Below are 18185 nucleotides of genomic sequence, written 5' to 3'. Positions count from 1 at the left end.
AAGTGGGAGTAGGTGGGTAGGGGAGTAGGTCGGAGGGTATTGGGGACTTTTGGGATAGCATTGGAAATGTAATTGAGGAAAATACCTAATAAAAGGTTAAAAAAAAAAAAGGAAATGTTTCTTAAATTTGGGGCATGAAACTCACCTCATCACCCTTTAAGGTGTAGTCATTGTTCTTTTGAACTATAAGAGAGAGGACTCAAAATATGGCCTAATTTTTCAGGTGTATTTGAGGGTTGGTTTGTCTATTTTTTACAATCTAGCTTGTTCTATTTTCAATAAGGGAAACTATACCCCAGAAAAACCAAATTAATCTTTCAACTAACCCAAAAGAAGATAGTCACACAAACATAACAATAAAACCTTTATTGTTCGATCTCTAACAATAAAAATAACAGGAAGTAACAATCACTTTATCTTAATGTCTTTTAACATCATTGGACACAATTTCCCTCAAATGATGTAGACTAACAGACTGGACATGTAAATAGGACCCAACATTTTGCTGCATACAGTAAATACACCTCAGTGATAAAGGCAGACACTACCTCAGAGTAAAAGGATGGAAAACAAATTTCCAAGCAAATGGTCCCAAGAAACAAGCTGGAATAGCCATTCTAATAAGGAATAAAATGAACTTTCAACCAAAAGTTGTCCAAAGAGATAAGAAAGGACACTGCATACTGGTCAATGCAAAAATCTACCAAGTTGAACTCTCAATTCTGATCATCTACACACCAAATGCAAGGGCACCCACATTCATAAAAGTACCTTTACTAACACTCATAGCACACATTGCACCCCACACATTAATAGTGGGAGACTTTAACACCCTGCTCTCAGCAATGGGCAGATGGTGGAAACATAAACTAAACAGAGACATGGTGAAACTAACAGAAGGTATGGACCAAATGAATCTAACAGATATTTATAGACTATTTTATGCTAAAGCAAAATATTATATGTTCTTCTCAGCACCTCATGATACCTTCTCCAAAACTGACCTTATAATTGATCACAGAACAAGTCTCAACTGATATAAGAAGATTGAAATAATCCCATGCTCCCTATCAGATCACCATGGACTAAGGCTAGTCTTTTTTCTTTTCTTTTCTTTTCTTTTCTTTTCTTTTCTTTTCTTTTCTTTTCTTTTCTTTTCTTTTCTTTTCTTTTCTTTTCTTGTTTATTGGTTTTGTTTGTTTGTTTGTTTGTTTTTTGTTCGTTTTTCGAGACAGGGTTTCGCTGTATAATAATGGCTGTCCTGGAACTAAATATGTAGACCAGGCTGGCCACGAACTCAGAAATTCACCTGCCTCTACCTCCCAAGTTCTGGGATTAAAGGCATGTGCCACCATGCCCGGCAAGGCTAGTCTTAAGTACCAATTAAAACAACGGAAACCATGCATACACATGAAAGCTGAACAGTTGTCTTTTCAATGATAACTTGGTCAAGGAAGAAATAAAGAAAGAAATTAAAGGCATTTTAGAATTTAGTGAAAATGAAGATAAGTCATACCAAAACTTATGGGACACAATGAAACTTTTGGTAAGAGGAAAATTTATACCTCTAAGTGTTGCTAAAAAGAAACTGAAAAGAGCTTACAATTAGCAGCTTGACAGCACACCTGAAAGCTCTAGAACAGAAAGAAGCAAATATACCCAAGAGGAGTAGACCTAAGGAAATAATCAAACTATGGGCTGAAATCAACCAAATAGAAACTAAAAAAATACAAAGAATCAACAAAACCATTAGCGGTTTCTGTGAGAAAATTAACAAGACAGACAAACCCTTAGCAAGATTAACCAGAGGGCACAGAGACAGTATCTGAATTAATAAAATCAGAAATGAAAAGGGATATCTAACAACAAAATATATCTTGAAATAATTATTCTGTTTGGTGAATATTAACAGTTGAAAGCATTAAAATCATATTCTACAAACATCATGGAAATATTATTTATAGTTTTTCTCACTGTACTTGAAATTTGCATTTTCTTAATGTTTAACTTCAAAGAGGTTTTGCTATTTTGACATATTTAAAATATACTTACTGATAAAATAATTTCTCTCCTAGAAACACTGATAATATTTTTTAAGTAAGCTGACTGTTAGACAATGTAAACAGATATGTACTGCTTTTTAATATGTACTCTCTCACTATGTCAGGTAGTATCAAATAATTGCTTTTGAATATATCTCTTAATGATTCATTTTTCATATTTTATGCTTTTACTAAGCTTAACTCCCAAAGAATATTTTGTATGTTTTGGGACAATTTAGTATTAAACATTAGATATAGGATCCTCAGTTATGCATAGTATTAAATATTCATTAATACTATTTTTAAGATATGAAAAGATATGAATATAAAAGTTGAACAAATTTTTATGTATTATTTGATTCTCAAAATAATATTATTAATATTTTTGATGTATAAGATTCATTTATAAAATATTTTTTTAAAAAGAAGAATAATTATCTAGCTAAACATTGATCATCTGTCATGGAGACTTAAAGACCATAAATTTTGTGTCTATATATATAAATATATTCCCAGTTAATATTTTATCTTCTTTCTTTGCACCTATACTATATTGTTTTCCCCTTTTTATGAGCTTTGGTTAATGCTTTTTTTACCATCTCTTGGAATGTGCTGTAAGTTGGAGGCAACTTTGTGATTTCTCATAAGTAATTAACTCATGACTCTTGAAGACTGGCAGAGTTCTCAGTGCCGTTTTGACATCAGAAAGGACTTAAATCAGTCCTATTATAAAAGAGCTTAATAATTACTAATATAATTTTAGGAATTCTTATATGATCATCATTAAGAATTAAGAAATCATCTTTTTGTCTATATAGCAACACTACAAGACAGTACATCTACTTTGTTCTGCAGAGATCTGCTCTGAGAATCAGCTAATATCTAGTGATTTTTATATATATTGAATAATAACAAGAAATGCATATGAATAGCAGCACTTTTCCTAAAAGTAAATTTTCTCAGCCTTGCCAAAAATCAATTCTGCCATTAACTTTAACAGTCCATAGTGAAACCATCTCAGGAAGTTTTTAGCTTCTCTTTGAAGGCTGATGGCAAGGAAGGTAATCATTCTTGAAGAATTAACATGTAACCACAACTTGAGATATTGTCTTGTGTCAGAGTTGATGTTGGAGGGAACAGCCCAGTGTACGCAGCACCAATGAACATGCAGGCTTTGCCGATATGAGAAAGCAAGCTCAGCATTCACCAGTCCAGCAGCCAGTAAGAAGCATTCTTCCATTATCTCTGCTTTAGTTCCTGCTTGAGTTCTTGCCCCTCTTGCTCTCTGTGATTGCATATGACCTGCAATTGTAAGCTGAAATAAAGCCTTTCCTTCTGTTACTTGCATTATGTCAGTGTTTTATCAGAACAACAGAAAAGCTAACCAAAATATTTCATTTTCCTTTTACTACCCTTTTTCGTTTTGTTTTTTTGCATCTCTAGTGTCCCAGTACCATGCTACAGGAATAAAAACTAATTTCATTTTAACTTAATATATGAGGGAGTTTAGGTTTTGAGGATTTAAATAATTGTTCTACATTTCTTGACCACTATCCAAGAAATAAGATATACATTGTCATGTCAATTGATTGCAACAGCTATGAAACTGCATTGGAATTTATGTCATACAATACCATTTTCTCCTAAAAATACCATTTTCTAAGTAAATTAAAAAAAAAACAAACAAACTTAGTTTTCTCAAATACTAGACCTAAAAGTTCATTTCGAATTTGTCCAACAAATTCAAACACAGAGGAGATATTTTCATTCCCAAATATTCATTTCCACTCAGTGGAAATGAGACGAGGCTCTTGAATAAATGTAAAGAAAATCACATTTCTCATTTACAAAACAACTCATGCAGAAAATGTATGCATAAACCCCATAAGTGAACAATCTATGTTGATGGCTTAGAACAGGGCAAGTGATGTGCACACAGCAAATGAGAATCTCTCACAGCTCTCCAGCATAAAAGTTAGTAGCTCTTCTCTCAGGTAAGCAGTTTTCAATACAATGTTATTACAACAGCTTTGAAACAATGTGTGACATTTACTTTTTAATTACCTGGTACTTGCTGTTATGGATATAGGCAATAGATTGCCAAGTTAAATAACCTAGCAAATAGAAAATGTTACCTGAGCTCTTAATCATTTCTTCAGATTTTTCAAGGCATCATTAAAATCATTATCTATGGGCCAGGAAGATGATTCAATGGTTAAATTACATGAAGCACAAAAATAAGAACAAGAGTTCAACTCTGAATAACTGTCACAGATGTCAGGTGATCATGGCAACATGTTTGTAATTCCAGCTTCAACAGGGAGAGGAATCCAAGAGTCTTAGAATATAATCAAGATCTGGGTTGGATTGAGAGATCCTACTTCAATGAATAAGATGGTAGAGTGATTAAGCATGGTTTCTGGTATAGATCTCAGAAGACTATATGCATACACACCCTTATACATGTGTGTTCACACACATCCAAACATGCCCAGACAAACACACACATACACACACACACACACACAGGAAAAAGGGAAAAAAAGATAAAATAATTGCCTATGGTGTTTGTCAATTTTTTGGTTTAATTTAATCTCAAGGCAGTATGCTATCATGGATCTGACCACCTCCTCCAGCCTACCTAGTGGTTTTTCTCCCATCTACCTCCTGCTCAGGTATCAGAGACAATCATTCATCAGGATTTGGTATGGGCTGCTTATTAACTGTGTGGTGTACTGTGACCCATAATAGAAACCTTTAAGAGAGGGACTGCCATTTAGCTTGTTGGTGTGCTGGAGATTTTCTCTTCACCGTGGGGTCAGTGGCATCATTTCTTCCTTTAATGAAGCTCTTCTCTGAAGAAGAATTTATCTCAGAGCATTTCTATCAACCACTTCTAATATCCATCCCTAAAATCTAACATATTTTTTTGTGTAAAAAGATTAGTTGAAGTTTGGGGATTTTACAATGGTCATATTGCCTCTTTTAATGGATGTTAATCTCCATGATTTTCTAGGATCGGCAGAAAGAAAATCCTACATGTGTCTCTTTGTTCCATTCCAGGCAGTCCATTCTTTAAGTCAATATTCCACCATTTATTCAAATCTTGAATGAATTAAATGAAGGTTACCAGTAATTAGGTAGAATTCATTAGGTAGAGACATCCTAGACAACAGTAATCTGTTTATTGTAATATTCAAGTTGGAATGCATCTATAAAAGTAAGAAAAGGAATGACACACAAAACATCCCAGATGTTAAGGATTTTGCCAGTCACTTCAGACTTCTAACTCAGCTGGATTGGTACAATTCTACGATGTTGCTGTAATAAAGCACCTTTCCAAAAATCAATCTAAGTGAGAAGTGGCTTATTCTGGGTTAAGGTTTGAAGGGATAAATTCCATCATGGCAGCAGGTGGCAACATTGTATCCTTAACCAGAAAGCAGAGATTGATAAGACATGAAATTCAGTTTCCTTTCTTACTTTTTTCCAACATAATACATTTATTATTTGGGAACTTTATATCATGCATCCCACCACACTTACCTCCCATTCTTGAAGATCTTCTCCCAAACCTTGTAAACTAAATCCCAAAAAAGATGAATAAGAATAGGAGGAGGAGAAAGAGGAGGATGAGGAAGATGAGGATGAGTATCAGGAGGAGGAGTATCAGGAGGAGGAGGAAAAGAATATAAAAGTCTACTTTGTAGTGCCCATATACTCATTGGGCATGGCCAAACTCTCAGTGACCATCTGCATCAAGAAACTGTCCTTCTGATTTACACTCTCACTAAAGCCATCAGTTATAGGAAGCTATCTTCCAGCATTACTATCACAATATAATAAAGAAAACCATCTTTGATAGCTTCGTGTCTACCCTCTAACTTTTGCATGGGATGGTAGAGGTAGGAGGGGTAACAGAATCTATGCTATATTTTCTCAACCAGAGAAAACCTTTCTTCTTTTAATTCAATTTCCTTGCTTCTTTTTATTCAGATAAATTCTCCAACTCAGGAAATGGTATACTCCACATTTAGAGTGGGTCTTGTTATTGTAGTTCAAGCTCATTAAAGAAGATTCCACACAGATCTGTAGAAAAGGTCATTTTTAAGTGATTCTAGGCCTTGGATAGATGATGATCATTTTAAATCATCACAAATGTCATTCCCAGAAACTAGAATCTCATTCCAAAGAATCTACACTCAGGTCACAGAGATTCAGTTATTAGTTATTTGTGAGAAATGCCTTAAGGAAAAATGATTTACTGTGGATCACTTAGTCAAAGGGCTTTGTTCAATTTAGCAAGGAGGTGATAGAGGAAAGGGGCAATTTATATCTTGATAGGAAGCAAAAATAAAAGAAAGGCTTCAGGAATGTTCTGAGAAAATATAGGCATCAAGGGCATGATGCCCTCCAGTGACCATCTTTCTCCACTGGGGTTTACCCCTGCTTTTCAATACATTTCAATGTTCTTAACTTAGTATAAATCTACCAAAGGAGTAATCAAATAATAAGGTAATCAGCTTTGTGATCTAAGTGTCTCCGAAAATTGTGACATACAGAAACGCACACAGTTAATCTGCTAGATACTTCTCAATCCATACAAGTAGACAATTGAGATTAAGCCTTGTCCTTGCTATTTGCAAAATCTCTATAAGAAACAAGCTCTTAATAATCAGAAGTTGGTGCATTTCTGCGTCATCTCAGCATCTCAGTGCTATTGTTCTGACAATAGTTATCTAGCTGGTAAAAGGCTACAACAATATTTGTTAAAATGGATTCCTTCTAATGGCAACCATACCAATACTCTCATTCTGGAGAGGAACATTATAGTCTCCATTTCTCCCTTGGGTCTAGACATAGAAGTAACATTTATTTCTTCCCCTCTGACTTTGAGTAGCAGCTTTTCTCAAGCCATATCATAGCTATAAAAGAGATCAACTTAGCAACTAAATCACAGCCAATGACAAGATCCACACATACTAAGTACTACAGATAATGAGCACTAAATTCCCAGCTCTGAATGAGGCATCTCTCTGAAATACTGCAAGGCTCAGAAAACATAATAGCAGAGGAGTAGAATGAATCAAAGAGTTATAATAAGGTTATAATGCTTCTAGGCAGGTCACTACATGGCTAGAGTAACTGTTACATCCTTAATAACTCTGATGAAAAGCACAATATCTGCACAAGACTGGGCCTGTGATCATCATAGAGAGAGCGCTCCTAACAAGGCTGTCCATCTTCTGGAGTATCTGTGTGCAGTTAACAGTTGCTAACGGAGAAACATTTTTCTCAATGATGTAGTCACTGGTAAGATGCCTACACTGTTATAAATAGTCAACCCACCATGCATCTATAAGCACTCTAAGGGAATTTATTGGTTTACCAACAGAGAAAATAAAAGGAGGTGGAAGTACAAATGACCTATAGGAAAGATAAGGGAATTTGTCACTAGTGGGGGGAACAAGAGAAGGGTTTGAGTATGTTCAAGGCATAAGTTGTACATGTTTGAAAATATAATAAAATCATGTATGTCTAATTTATATGTGATAGTAAATGATAGTAATGACAACAATCTCTAACTAGAATTTCTGATTCACCCAGCTTTGTTTCCACAATTCAAAGTCACTTTCTTCCAAAGGACTCTGAATTCCAGTATACCTCTCCAAACAAAATCAACCTGTAGTTTTTAAACAGGTTAGGAGATTCAAGTAAGAGGAAGCCATTACTTATGTTTTATAGGATATAGTTAAGATACTCATATAGATAAACATTTAATCTTTTTTAATACTCTTCAAATAAGGAAAGCTACAATTTGAGGAAGTTAGTATATTTTCCAGCATTATAGCCTACACGAAGCACAGACTAGATGTGTATAAGTCTGAGAAACTCCACACTGAGTGCTTTCAAAGACTCTACATTGCTTTCCTTTTATAGAAACCATAGGAAAACACTGAAGTTTTTATAAATCATGTATGGGAAAATTGAACATGTCTCATCAAGTTAGTTCTCTGTTGGGACATTTTCATTTCAATTCCATTTAATTGAGAAAGGAATATGTTTTAAAATGATTTGAAAACTTCACATCTATCTTAAAAATCAAGGTGTTACTAAGTTATTAAGATTTAATAGTCTTGTCCTTCCAGGCTGAACTGGTGCCCTGAGCAGACCTTGGGTGCTGACACCTCACCCAGTCTCACAACACCCAAAGGAAGTTTGACTCCCACCTGATCTAACATACCCAGGATCACAGGTGAGGAGGCCACAACATATGCCCCAACATCTGGAGTAACTGGAACCTACCGGATCCAGGGATGCAGGAACCCCTGGCTGGCCAGTGGCACAATTTCTTCCAGTTTGAACCTGCAAACAGATTAGATCTGGAATGCAGGCTCTGCATCCACTCTCACAACACCCAGAGGAAACTAGACTCCCAGGTACTCTAACACATGTAGGATCACAGTTTGAACCTGCACACTAAGCAGGGGCAATGGCTCTACACACACTTTTACAACACCCAGAGGGAGTCTGACTACCAGGTACTCTGAAATACCCAGGATTACAGGAGAGGCCACAACATCTTTGCCAACATTCAGAGTAGCTGGGTCCCCCAGGATCCAGGGAATTGGGAACCAGTGTGCAGTCAGTGGCACATTTTTTTCCAATTTGTACCTGCACACAAAGCAGACCTCAAGTGCTGGCTCTGAAACCACTTCTACAATACCGAGAAGGAGCACTATTGCCAGGTGCTCCAAAATGTCCAGAACCACCAGATCAAATAACACAGGATCACAGAGGAAGCAAGACTAACAGGAGATTAGAACCTCCCAGGAGCACAGTAGTTCTGACACACTCAAGATCACAGTTGAGGACACAACATCATTCCCAACACCCAGCATAACTGGGACCCACACAGGAGCCAGGGAAACACAAACCCCCACCCAGCCAGAAGCACAAATTCTTTCCAGCGTGCACCTGTGCCTGGAGCAAACCCAGGGTTCTGGCTCCCAACTCATCCCTGAAACACCCAGAGAAATCTTGACACCCAAGAGCTCTTATACACCAGGATCTCAGGATCACAGGATCCCAGAATCACAGGATCACAGAGACATCTGGACTCTGAGGATTTATGACATAAACAGGATCACAGGAAAGACAAGTTCCAGTCAGAGACAGCAAGTCCTAGCAGCATTAGAGATAACTAGATGATGAGAGGCAAGCACAACAATATAAGCAACAGAAGCTTTATGTTAAGTGTTTCATTGCTTAAAATGGAACAGCATTTAATTCACTTGTTGCTTTTGTTATGATATTTAATCCCCTTTTAACTTTAAATTTTGATTTTATGGCCTAATGACTTATAAATCTGTTCTAGATTTTTTATTAGAGTTACCTTACAGAACTATCAAATATTTCCATTTGAGAATTCTCATATAATTTTTTGTGGCAATACCTATATTAACTTACTTCCTATTGTGCATGTTGAATCAGAACTTTCACTGACTTGATTTTAGATTTTCTAAGCACACAGTATAGTTATAAGTAAACACTTGGACCTCACAGTCTACTTAGCCTTGCCTATTTCATGGAAGTTCAGGCAACTGAAAGACTCTCATAAAGTGCCAAAAACAGTACTGGAAATTGTTCTCTGCTCTCTAAGTGTCCCACGCATCAATATTCAGATACACACACAGACACACACACACACACACACACACACACACACACACAAACACACACACACCAGATATATTAACCCTTTGGTGTAATGACGTAGAATGTTTGATTTAATGAATATTAATTGTGAAACATGGCCTGCAGGTAAAGATTGGAAAGCCTCAGGAGGGACCTAAATAATTATATCACTGAGCACATGATCTGAAACCCAGTTTGAATTAGTGTGTGCCTGCCTGTCTGCTATTATTTACATAGAGCATTTGTGGATGACTGTAACCATAGTCCCTGAAGTGCAAATGCCTACAGTTCCAAGCATGTGCTGGCATTCCATAAGACTCAGTGCTGTTAGGCTGAATGAGCCACACACAGAGGACTGAGTCCATCCTGTACTCACTGAAAGTAAGAGAATAGGCAAGCCTGCCCACATACTACCACTCAGTGCCAAAGATAAATCCTCTACTTTTGATTTCAAATGAATCACTCTTAAGACAACACATGTTAGAACTCCATTAGCAAATTTGTTGTAATCAAAACCTTAATGACATCAGTGTAACATTTTTCAGAACTTAACAGCTCTTCCAGCAAGGAGCAGCCTGGAGTTTATAAGGTTATAAGGTACTAATACTCAGTTAAGTAATATAGACCACTCAGATATCTGACTATGAATAAACAACTGGAAACATTCAGCTGTGAAGATTTTGTTACCTAGTATGGAGTACAGGTACTTGTGACATGTATATATGCCCAGGATGGGTATAGCTGGATCCTCAGGTATATCTATTTCCAATTTTTTGAGGAACTCCCAGATGTTCCTCAGCCAAAAAATGAATACAGAAAATGTGATACATTCACAAAATTGAATACTTCTCAGCTATTAAAAAAATAGTACATCACAAATTTTGCAGTCAAATGATGGAACTAGACAATATCATCCTGAGTGAGATAACCCAGACTCCAAAAGACATACATAGAAAAGAGGGACAAAAATGGAGCAGAGACTGAAAGAAAGGCAATCCAGATACCACCCCAATTTGGTATCCATCCCAAACACAGATACCAAACCCTGAGACTACTGCTGATGCCAAGAAATGCTCTCAGACAGGATCCTGGCATGACTGTCTATGAGAAGCTCTACCAGTGCCTGACTGAGACAGACACAGATACTTACTGCCATTATTGGGCTGAGGGGGAGGGTGTCCCATATGGAAAAGATAGGGGAAGGACTAAAGGAGCCTGAAGGGTATTATCACCCCATAGGAAGAACAACAGTATTAACTAACCAAACCCCTCAGAGCTCTCATAGACTAAGCAGTTATGTCAACTATTAAAAAATGCAATTCACACTATGGCAGGCCCTCGCGGGCTCGCTGGCCAGGCAGTAGCTGACATGGCCAGACTGTTCTCATCTCATGGAAACTTGCTGACTCACAGCTCTGAAGTATCTCTCTACCTAGCTCGTTAATTTCCCACTGGCTGGTTACTACCACACCAAACCCACATTTCAAATTTCCTACGGCTTCTTGGAGTGCACTTCTTGCAAACTCACACTTTGCCACCATACTTTTGCTCTGGAAACAAGTTGAGCCACCGTGTGAAGGAAAACACATAAACTTAGTTCAGAATCAATGGTAACTCAATCGCTGGGAGCAGGAACTAGAATCCTAATCTTGTAAACCATATTAAATCTATCTAAACCCTCCCTCCGATGGTGAATCCTGGCAGATTCACTTGTAGCTCTATCTTGTCCTCCCACTCTCCCTATCCAAAAGCCTATCTCTTGCTCCTTCCTCCTCTCTTCCTCTGCCTGACCCAGAAGTCCTGTCTATTTGCTCAGTGATTTCTTTTTTCATTAGAAAGGTCACATGATGTTGTAAGAACATGATTTACTCCTTTTCCCAAGTAGCCCCTCTTGAGAATCTGAATTAGCATCAAAATACAAACAGCACTAGGGCTATCCACAACACTAAGTGACCAACCAAAGAGTATTCATGTGCTGGTCTGTGGTCCCTGATACATATGTAGCAGAGGACTGCCTTGTCTGTCCTCAGTCGAGGGAATGTGATTGGTCCTGTAGAAGATTGAGAGGTGGATGCTAGAGGGGTGAGGTGGGAGCCAGTGTGTGGGTGGGAGAGCATCCTCATAGAGGCAAAGGGGAGAGGGGAGGGAGGAGGGTACTCATGGAAGGGGGGAACAACATTTGAAATGCAAATAAATAAAATAATTTAAAATATTTTTAAAAATTAAACATGGAACACAACTATTACCATTTTGTAATTTATAAAGTATAAGATACATCTAATGTCCAGTCCATCATTTTTGTCATTTAAATAGAAAACTCTGTTATATATCCTAACTTTAAAAAGGCTTACAATTCCATCTACCCTAACTTTGAAAAGGCTTATAATTCCATATCTGTTATGTCCCAGTTTAGCTTGTATACTATCTGTGGTGTTTGGGGGAGGATTGGAAATGGGCTCTATAATAAAATCATCCAGAAGCCCAGAACAAAAGGGAGCTGGTTGACATCTGCAATTTTACTATGAAGTATGTATTGCCCTATGTTTCAAAAATGCAAATGAACATTGTAACATGAATTACAGAACTTTTACATACACATACACTTTCTTGCCTTTCTCATACCACTTTAACACTGTATTAAAGTAGTCAGGGCTGAGAAAAGGCTCCCTTGGTAAAGTACTTGCTTTACAAATATGCCCTGAGTTCAACACCTCCAAATCTATGTGTAATGGCACAGGGTTTGATCTCCAGGTGGCCTATTTGACTGGGAAGGTTTCAAGGCAATATGAGTTTCTGCCTCAAGCAAAGAAAGTAGATATCTGAGACACAACAGGTGAGAATGACCTCTGACCTCTTTAATTTCCCAAGTTAAACAACAATTTTTAACCAAACTTTAATCCCAAGGATTCTCTCTCTCTCTCTCTCTCTCTCTCTCTCTCTCTCTCTCTCTCACACACACACACACACACACAAATTACAAGTGAAAGCATGAAAAAAAACTTGCACAGTAACTGAAATGTTCACCTCTACAAAGTACCCTAAAACGGATAGGGCACTGGTATTTTGGTTTTCAATTTCCAAACAAAGACTTTACAACAGTTGTGCATCTGCATATTGCAACCAAGAAGGAACCCCTTTGCAACCCTTCAGAGCACATTTCCTACCCTTTATCCATTGGCTTGTGTTCATAATAGCTTTTAAAGATGGCTTATTATTTCACCCACAGTGCCACACTGTGTCTCAGCTACTAGAGGAACTATAGCTTTATTTAGTTTCTGCCAGTTGCTTTACATCGTTAGTACCTCACATTTAAAACTGGGGAGGATCTAGGTTTATTTCAGTCTTATGGAAAAACTAAAGTTCAAAGAAAATTCAATCTTGTTTACAATTCTTGATACCACATGCCTTATGTGATCCATTTGAAACCATAGAAAATTACATTGTTTTGTGTGTCACTGTTCTAAGAGACAAAGCAAATTTGAACAACTAAATCATGTTAAAAATACACCAATCATATGAAGTCTCAAACAAAACTGTAATTATTTGTACATACTCCTGGCAGATGAAGCTATTTCCTGTATAGCAGGGTTTTTTTTTAAAGACTTATTTATTTTATATATAGAAGGACACTGTTGCTATCTTCTGACACATCAGAAGAGGGTATCAGATCCCATTTCAGATGGTTGGGAGCCACCATGTGGTTGCTGGAAATTGAAATCAGGATCTCTAGAAGAGTAATCAGTGCTCTTAACCATTAAGCCTTATCTCCAGCCCCTGAATACCACTTTTGCAAACTGGTCTTCTATTTCCTTTCATTTGACATAGATCAGCGATTAGACCTAGAGAAGGATCAAAATGGCTTGTGATTTATCTCATGAGAAAAAGTCCATTCGCATTTCAGTAATATTTTATAAATGTTGGTAAATAAAGTCACAATTTCTAACTTTCTAACACATAAACTATGATGCATCTGTAAATATAAGATAAGGTCTTCTGAGAGAGAGAGAGAGAGAGAGACAGAGACAGAGACAGAGACACAGAGACAAAGAGAGACAGAGACAGAGAAAGAGAGACAGAGAGAGAGCCAGAGAGAAAGATTAAGATGGAGTTGGCAACTGAAGTTTATAAATAATTGAGTGGGTGGATAGGTAGGGAGCACCCTCATAAAAGCTGTGGGGAGGAAGGAGGGGATGAGGTCTTGTGGATGTGTAACCTGGAAGGGGGATAAAATTTGAAATATAAATAAATAAGATAACCAATATAACAGTAAAAAAATTAAAATAAAACAATTGAATATTGTTCATATTCTAGGTTTCCAGTGATCACAGTAATTATTTACCTATATCCTATCTGAATGTTTCCCTTAGTTATTGAAAATTTAAGCAAGAGTTGAGTATTAAAATGAGATCCAGATTATAAAATAGTATCCAATCACAATCTTCATGGAAGTTTCACACATAAGTATCTTCACTTGCTAGTAGTGCTAATAAACTCATTTCTAAAATTGTTAGCACTGTGGAACATTTTACTGATGAACATAACTGGAATATTTCACCCACATTTAGCACCTTGTTTTTCTTGCCACAGCATAGAGTCTAGATACAATCAAGAGATATACAAATCAGACACAAAAATTGTGTGATTTGTTGTTCCTTTAAGTCTTACCAAGCCAAGGTAAGCCCGTTGATAAGTTGGTAAAATGGTTGTCTATCATGAATGGAATTCTGGCTTTGATCTTCACCATATAAATCAGGCATGGTGGTTCCTTCCTATAGAAGCAATACTTCTGAAGTGGATAAAGAATCACCAAGTCAAGGACATAATCAGCCACCAAGTTCAAGGCAAGTCTGTGAATATTTTATAAGTCCCTGTCTCAACAAAAAATCAGAAACATCCTACAAATTCCCTTAAACCACATTTTTAGCAGTATCACGAAAAAATAGTTCCAGAACTAAGGGACTTCACATTGCCTGCCAAGACTTTAGAAAAAGAAATGTGGCAAACTGATGCAGACCTATGAAATCAAAACCTCTGGGTGCTAGAATTTAGTGACATATATTCAAACATTCTGAATGATTGAAATGCTAAAATGTATGCAAAATCATTGTTGTCCAACTTCATCATCATTTTATTACCTCTAAGTCTTTCATATCTGATTGTGGGACTGTTTTCACATATCACAGTCAGTAGTTGGATGCTATGGAGCACTTTGAATGTGGCTGTCCATACAGCAATGTGCTCAATTATAAAAACATATTGAGTATTAGAAACTTTTGCTGAGAACATGTAAAATATTTCCTTAATAGTTCCTTCAAATTACTATGATGTGACATATTAAATGAAATATGATGTGTTGTTAATGTGCATACATATATATTCTTGTGTAAATGAATGTGGAAATATATAAATGTGTGTGTTTGTGTGGGTGTGTGTTTGTGTGTGTGTGCACATGGAGGCAGTGATAACTCTATGATAAGTGACTTCCTTTATCATCTCCACATTAATATTTGAAACAGTATGACCTTGTAACATGGAGCACACCAATTCAGCAAGTATGAACAAGGGATCTCTCTGTCTGTATTTTCTGCATTGAGATTACAGGAATAAATGGATATATCTTGCTTGTTGAATGGTCACTAGGGATCAATACTCAACACTTTCATTCATATTCAGAAAGCAATTTAAACATTGAGACATCCCTTGAGACCTTTCATTAATTATTTTTACTGTGGCTGCTAGAATATTTAAAAGGACATATCTATCTCTCATTTGAGCTCTTCCAATCCAATATTTTTTTCTTTCTTTTGTAATCTTTTTTTTTCTTTTAGGGCATCTCATTTATCAAAACATGTTTATCTTATTGAAGTATTAGTGTCACATATGTGTGTTTTAGGTATGTTGTTGATGAATGTATGTACTGTTAAGTCACCAAGTTACTTAACATGATACAAATCATCTCATATAATTATTGTTTTATGTAATTTTTATACTTTCAGAGAGGGACCTTGTTAACTTGGAAACCCTCTGAGGATTTTCAGTATCATTTAATTCCTAGGTTTTGAAAATTCTCTAGATTCTTTTTTTATTCCTTGATGGAGTGTGTCAGTGTAGAAGAAATAGACCACACACACACACACACACACACACACACAAACCACAGGACCAACAAAGGGCTTGTTTTCTTAAGTCAGTGGGGCTTCAGATCAGTTTGATATAAAGCAAATTTACCTTTCTTCTGTCTTCTCCCCATGTTTCTCCTTCCATTCGACTTAACCTCCTGACCTTAAAGCAACAGGTGGCTCTTACCACATGAGGAGGTGGTAAGATGCAAGGAGAAAGACCACTTTTCCAAATCATGGTCAAATTAAAGCAAGCTTTCTTCTTGTACATGACAGAGCTGAATGGATGGCTATATTTCTCTATGACAGGCTTCATAAGGACTTCTCTGATCTTTTCTCAGAATCCCTTTGTAGGACAAAACCATGGGGTGAAAATACGGCCAGCAAGTACAGTTATAGAAGCAAGACCAGGCAATTCATTAAATCTTTGTGAAACACTTGTTACTGAACATTATACAATTCCTGGGATGGGGTGTCATCAATCTCTGTGAAACAAAAACACAAAGTTTTACAGTTATTAGAATTTTTTATTAGGTATTTTCTTCATTTACATTTCCAGTGCTATCCCAAAAGTCCCCCATACCCTCTCCATTACTCCCCTACCACGCACTCCCACTTCTTGGCCCTGGTGTTCCCCTGTACTGAGGCATATAAAGTTTGCATGACCAATGGGCCTCTCTTTCCTCTGATGGTCAACTAGGCCATCTTCTGATACATATGCAGCTAGAGACAAGAGCTCTGTGGGGTACTGGTTAGTACATATTGTTGTTCCACCTATAGGGTTGTAGATCCCTTTAGCTCCTTGGGTACTTTCTCTAGCTCCTCCATTGGGGGCCCTGTGATCCATCCAATAGCTGATTGTGAGCATCCAATTCTGTGTTTGCTAGGATCCGGCATAGTCTCACAAGAGACAGCTATATCAGGGTCCTTTCAGCAAATTCTTGCTAATGTATGCAATGGTGTCAGTGTTTGGAGGCTGATTATGGGATGGATCCCCAGATATAGCAGTCTCTAGATGGTCCATTCTTTAATCGCAGCTCCAAATTTTGTCTCTGTAACTCCTTCCATAGGTGTTTTGTACCAAATTCTAAGAAGGGGCAAAGTGTCCACACTTTAGTCTTCGTTCTTCTTGAGTTTCATGTGTTTCACAAATTGTATCTTATATCTGGGGTATTCTAAGTATCTGGGCTAATATCCACTTATCAGTGAGTACATATGATGAGTTCTTTTGGGATTGGGTTACCTCACTCAGGATGATGCCCTCCAGGTCCATCCATTTGCCTAGGAATTTCATAAATTCATTCTTCTTAATATCTGAGTAGTACTCCATTGTGTAAATATACCACATTTTCTTTATCCATTCCTCTGTTGAGGGACATCTGTGTTTTTTCCAGCTTCTGGCTCTTATAAATAAGGCTGCTATGACCATAGTGGAAGATGTGTCCTTCTTACCAGTTGGAACATCTTCTGGATAAATGCCCAGGAGAGGTATTGCAGGATCCTCTGGTAGTACTATGTCCAATTTTCTGAGGAACCACCAAACTGATTTCCAGAGTGGTTGTACAAGCTTGCAATCCCACCAACAATGGAGGAGTGTTCCTCCTTCTCCACATCCTCACTAGCATCTGCTGTCACCTAAATTTTTGATCTTAGCTATTCTGACTGGTGTGAGGTGGAATCTCAGGGTTGTTTTGATTTGCATTTCCCTGATATTTAAGGATGCTGAACCTTTTTTCAGGTGCATCTCAGCCATTCGGTATTACTCAGGTGAGAATTCTTTGTTTAGCTCTGAGCCCCATTTTTTAATGGGGTTATTTGTCTATCTGGAGTCTACCTTCTTCAGTTCTTTATATATATTGGATATTAGTCCCCTATCTGATTTAGAATAGGTAAAGATTCTTTCTGAATCTGTTGGTGGCCTTTTTGACTTATTGATGGTGTCTTTTGCCTTACAGAAGGTTTGCAATTTTATGAGGTCCCATTTGTCAATTCTCAATCTTACAGCACAAGCCATTGCTGTTCTATTCAGGAATTTTTCTCCTGTGCCCATGTCTTCGAGGTTTTTCCCCACTTTCTCCTCTATAATTTTCACTGTCTCTGGTTTTATGTGGAGTTTCTTGATCCACTTAGATTTGACATTAGTAAACAGAGTCAGTGAAGTAGGTGGATATAAAATTAACTCAAAAAAGTGAATGGCCTTTCTCTACACAAAGGATCAACAGGCTGAGAAAGAAATTAGGAAATCAACACCCTTCTCAATAGGCACAAATAATATAAAATACCTTGGCATGACTCTAACTAAGGATGTGAAAGATCTGTATGATAA

General features: G+C 37.1%; 1 long non-coding RNA gene across 1 annotated transcript in view; it reads right to left on the bottom strand.

Annotated features, from left to right (window-relative positions):
* Positions 1-16260: 16260 nt before the first annotated feature.
* The window catches only part of LOC110289433, a 12269-nt gene continuing 10344 nt past the window's right edge, over positions 16261-18185 (bottom strand). The window contains exon 3 of the long non-coding RNA XR_002377349.1: positions 16261-16344. This is a non-coding gene — a long non-coding RNA (uncharacterized LOC110289433). The remainder of the gene's footprint in view (positions 16345-18185) is intronic.

Source organism: Mus caroli, chromosome 1, assembly GCF_900094665.2.
Source record: "Mus caroli chromosome 1, CAROLI_EIJ_v1.1, whole genome shotgun sequence".
In the NCBI taxonomy this organism is placed as follows: domain Eukaryota; kingdom Metazoa; phylum Chordata; class Mammalia; order Rodentia; family Muridae; genus Mus; species Mus caroli.
Note: the sequence above shows the minus strand (reverse complement) of the source record. Positions and strands in the feature narration are given on the sequence as shown.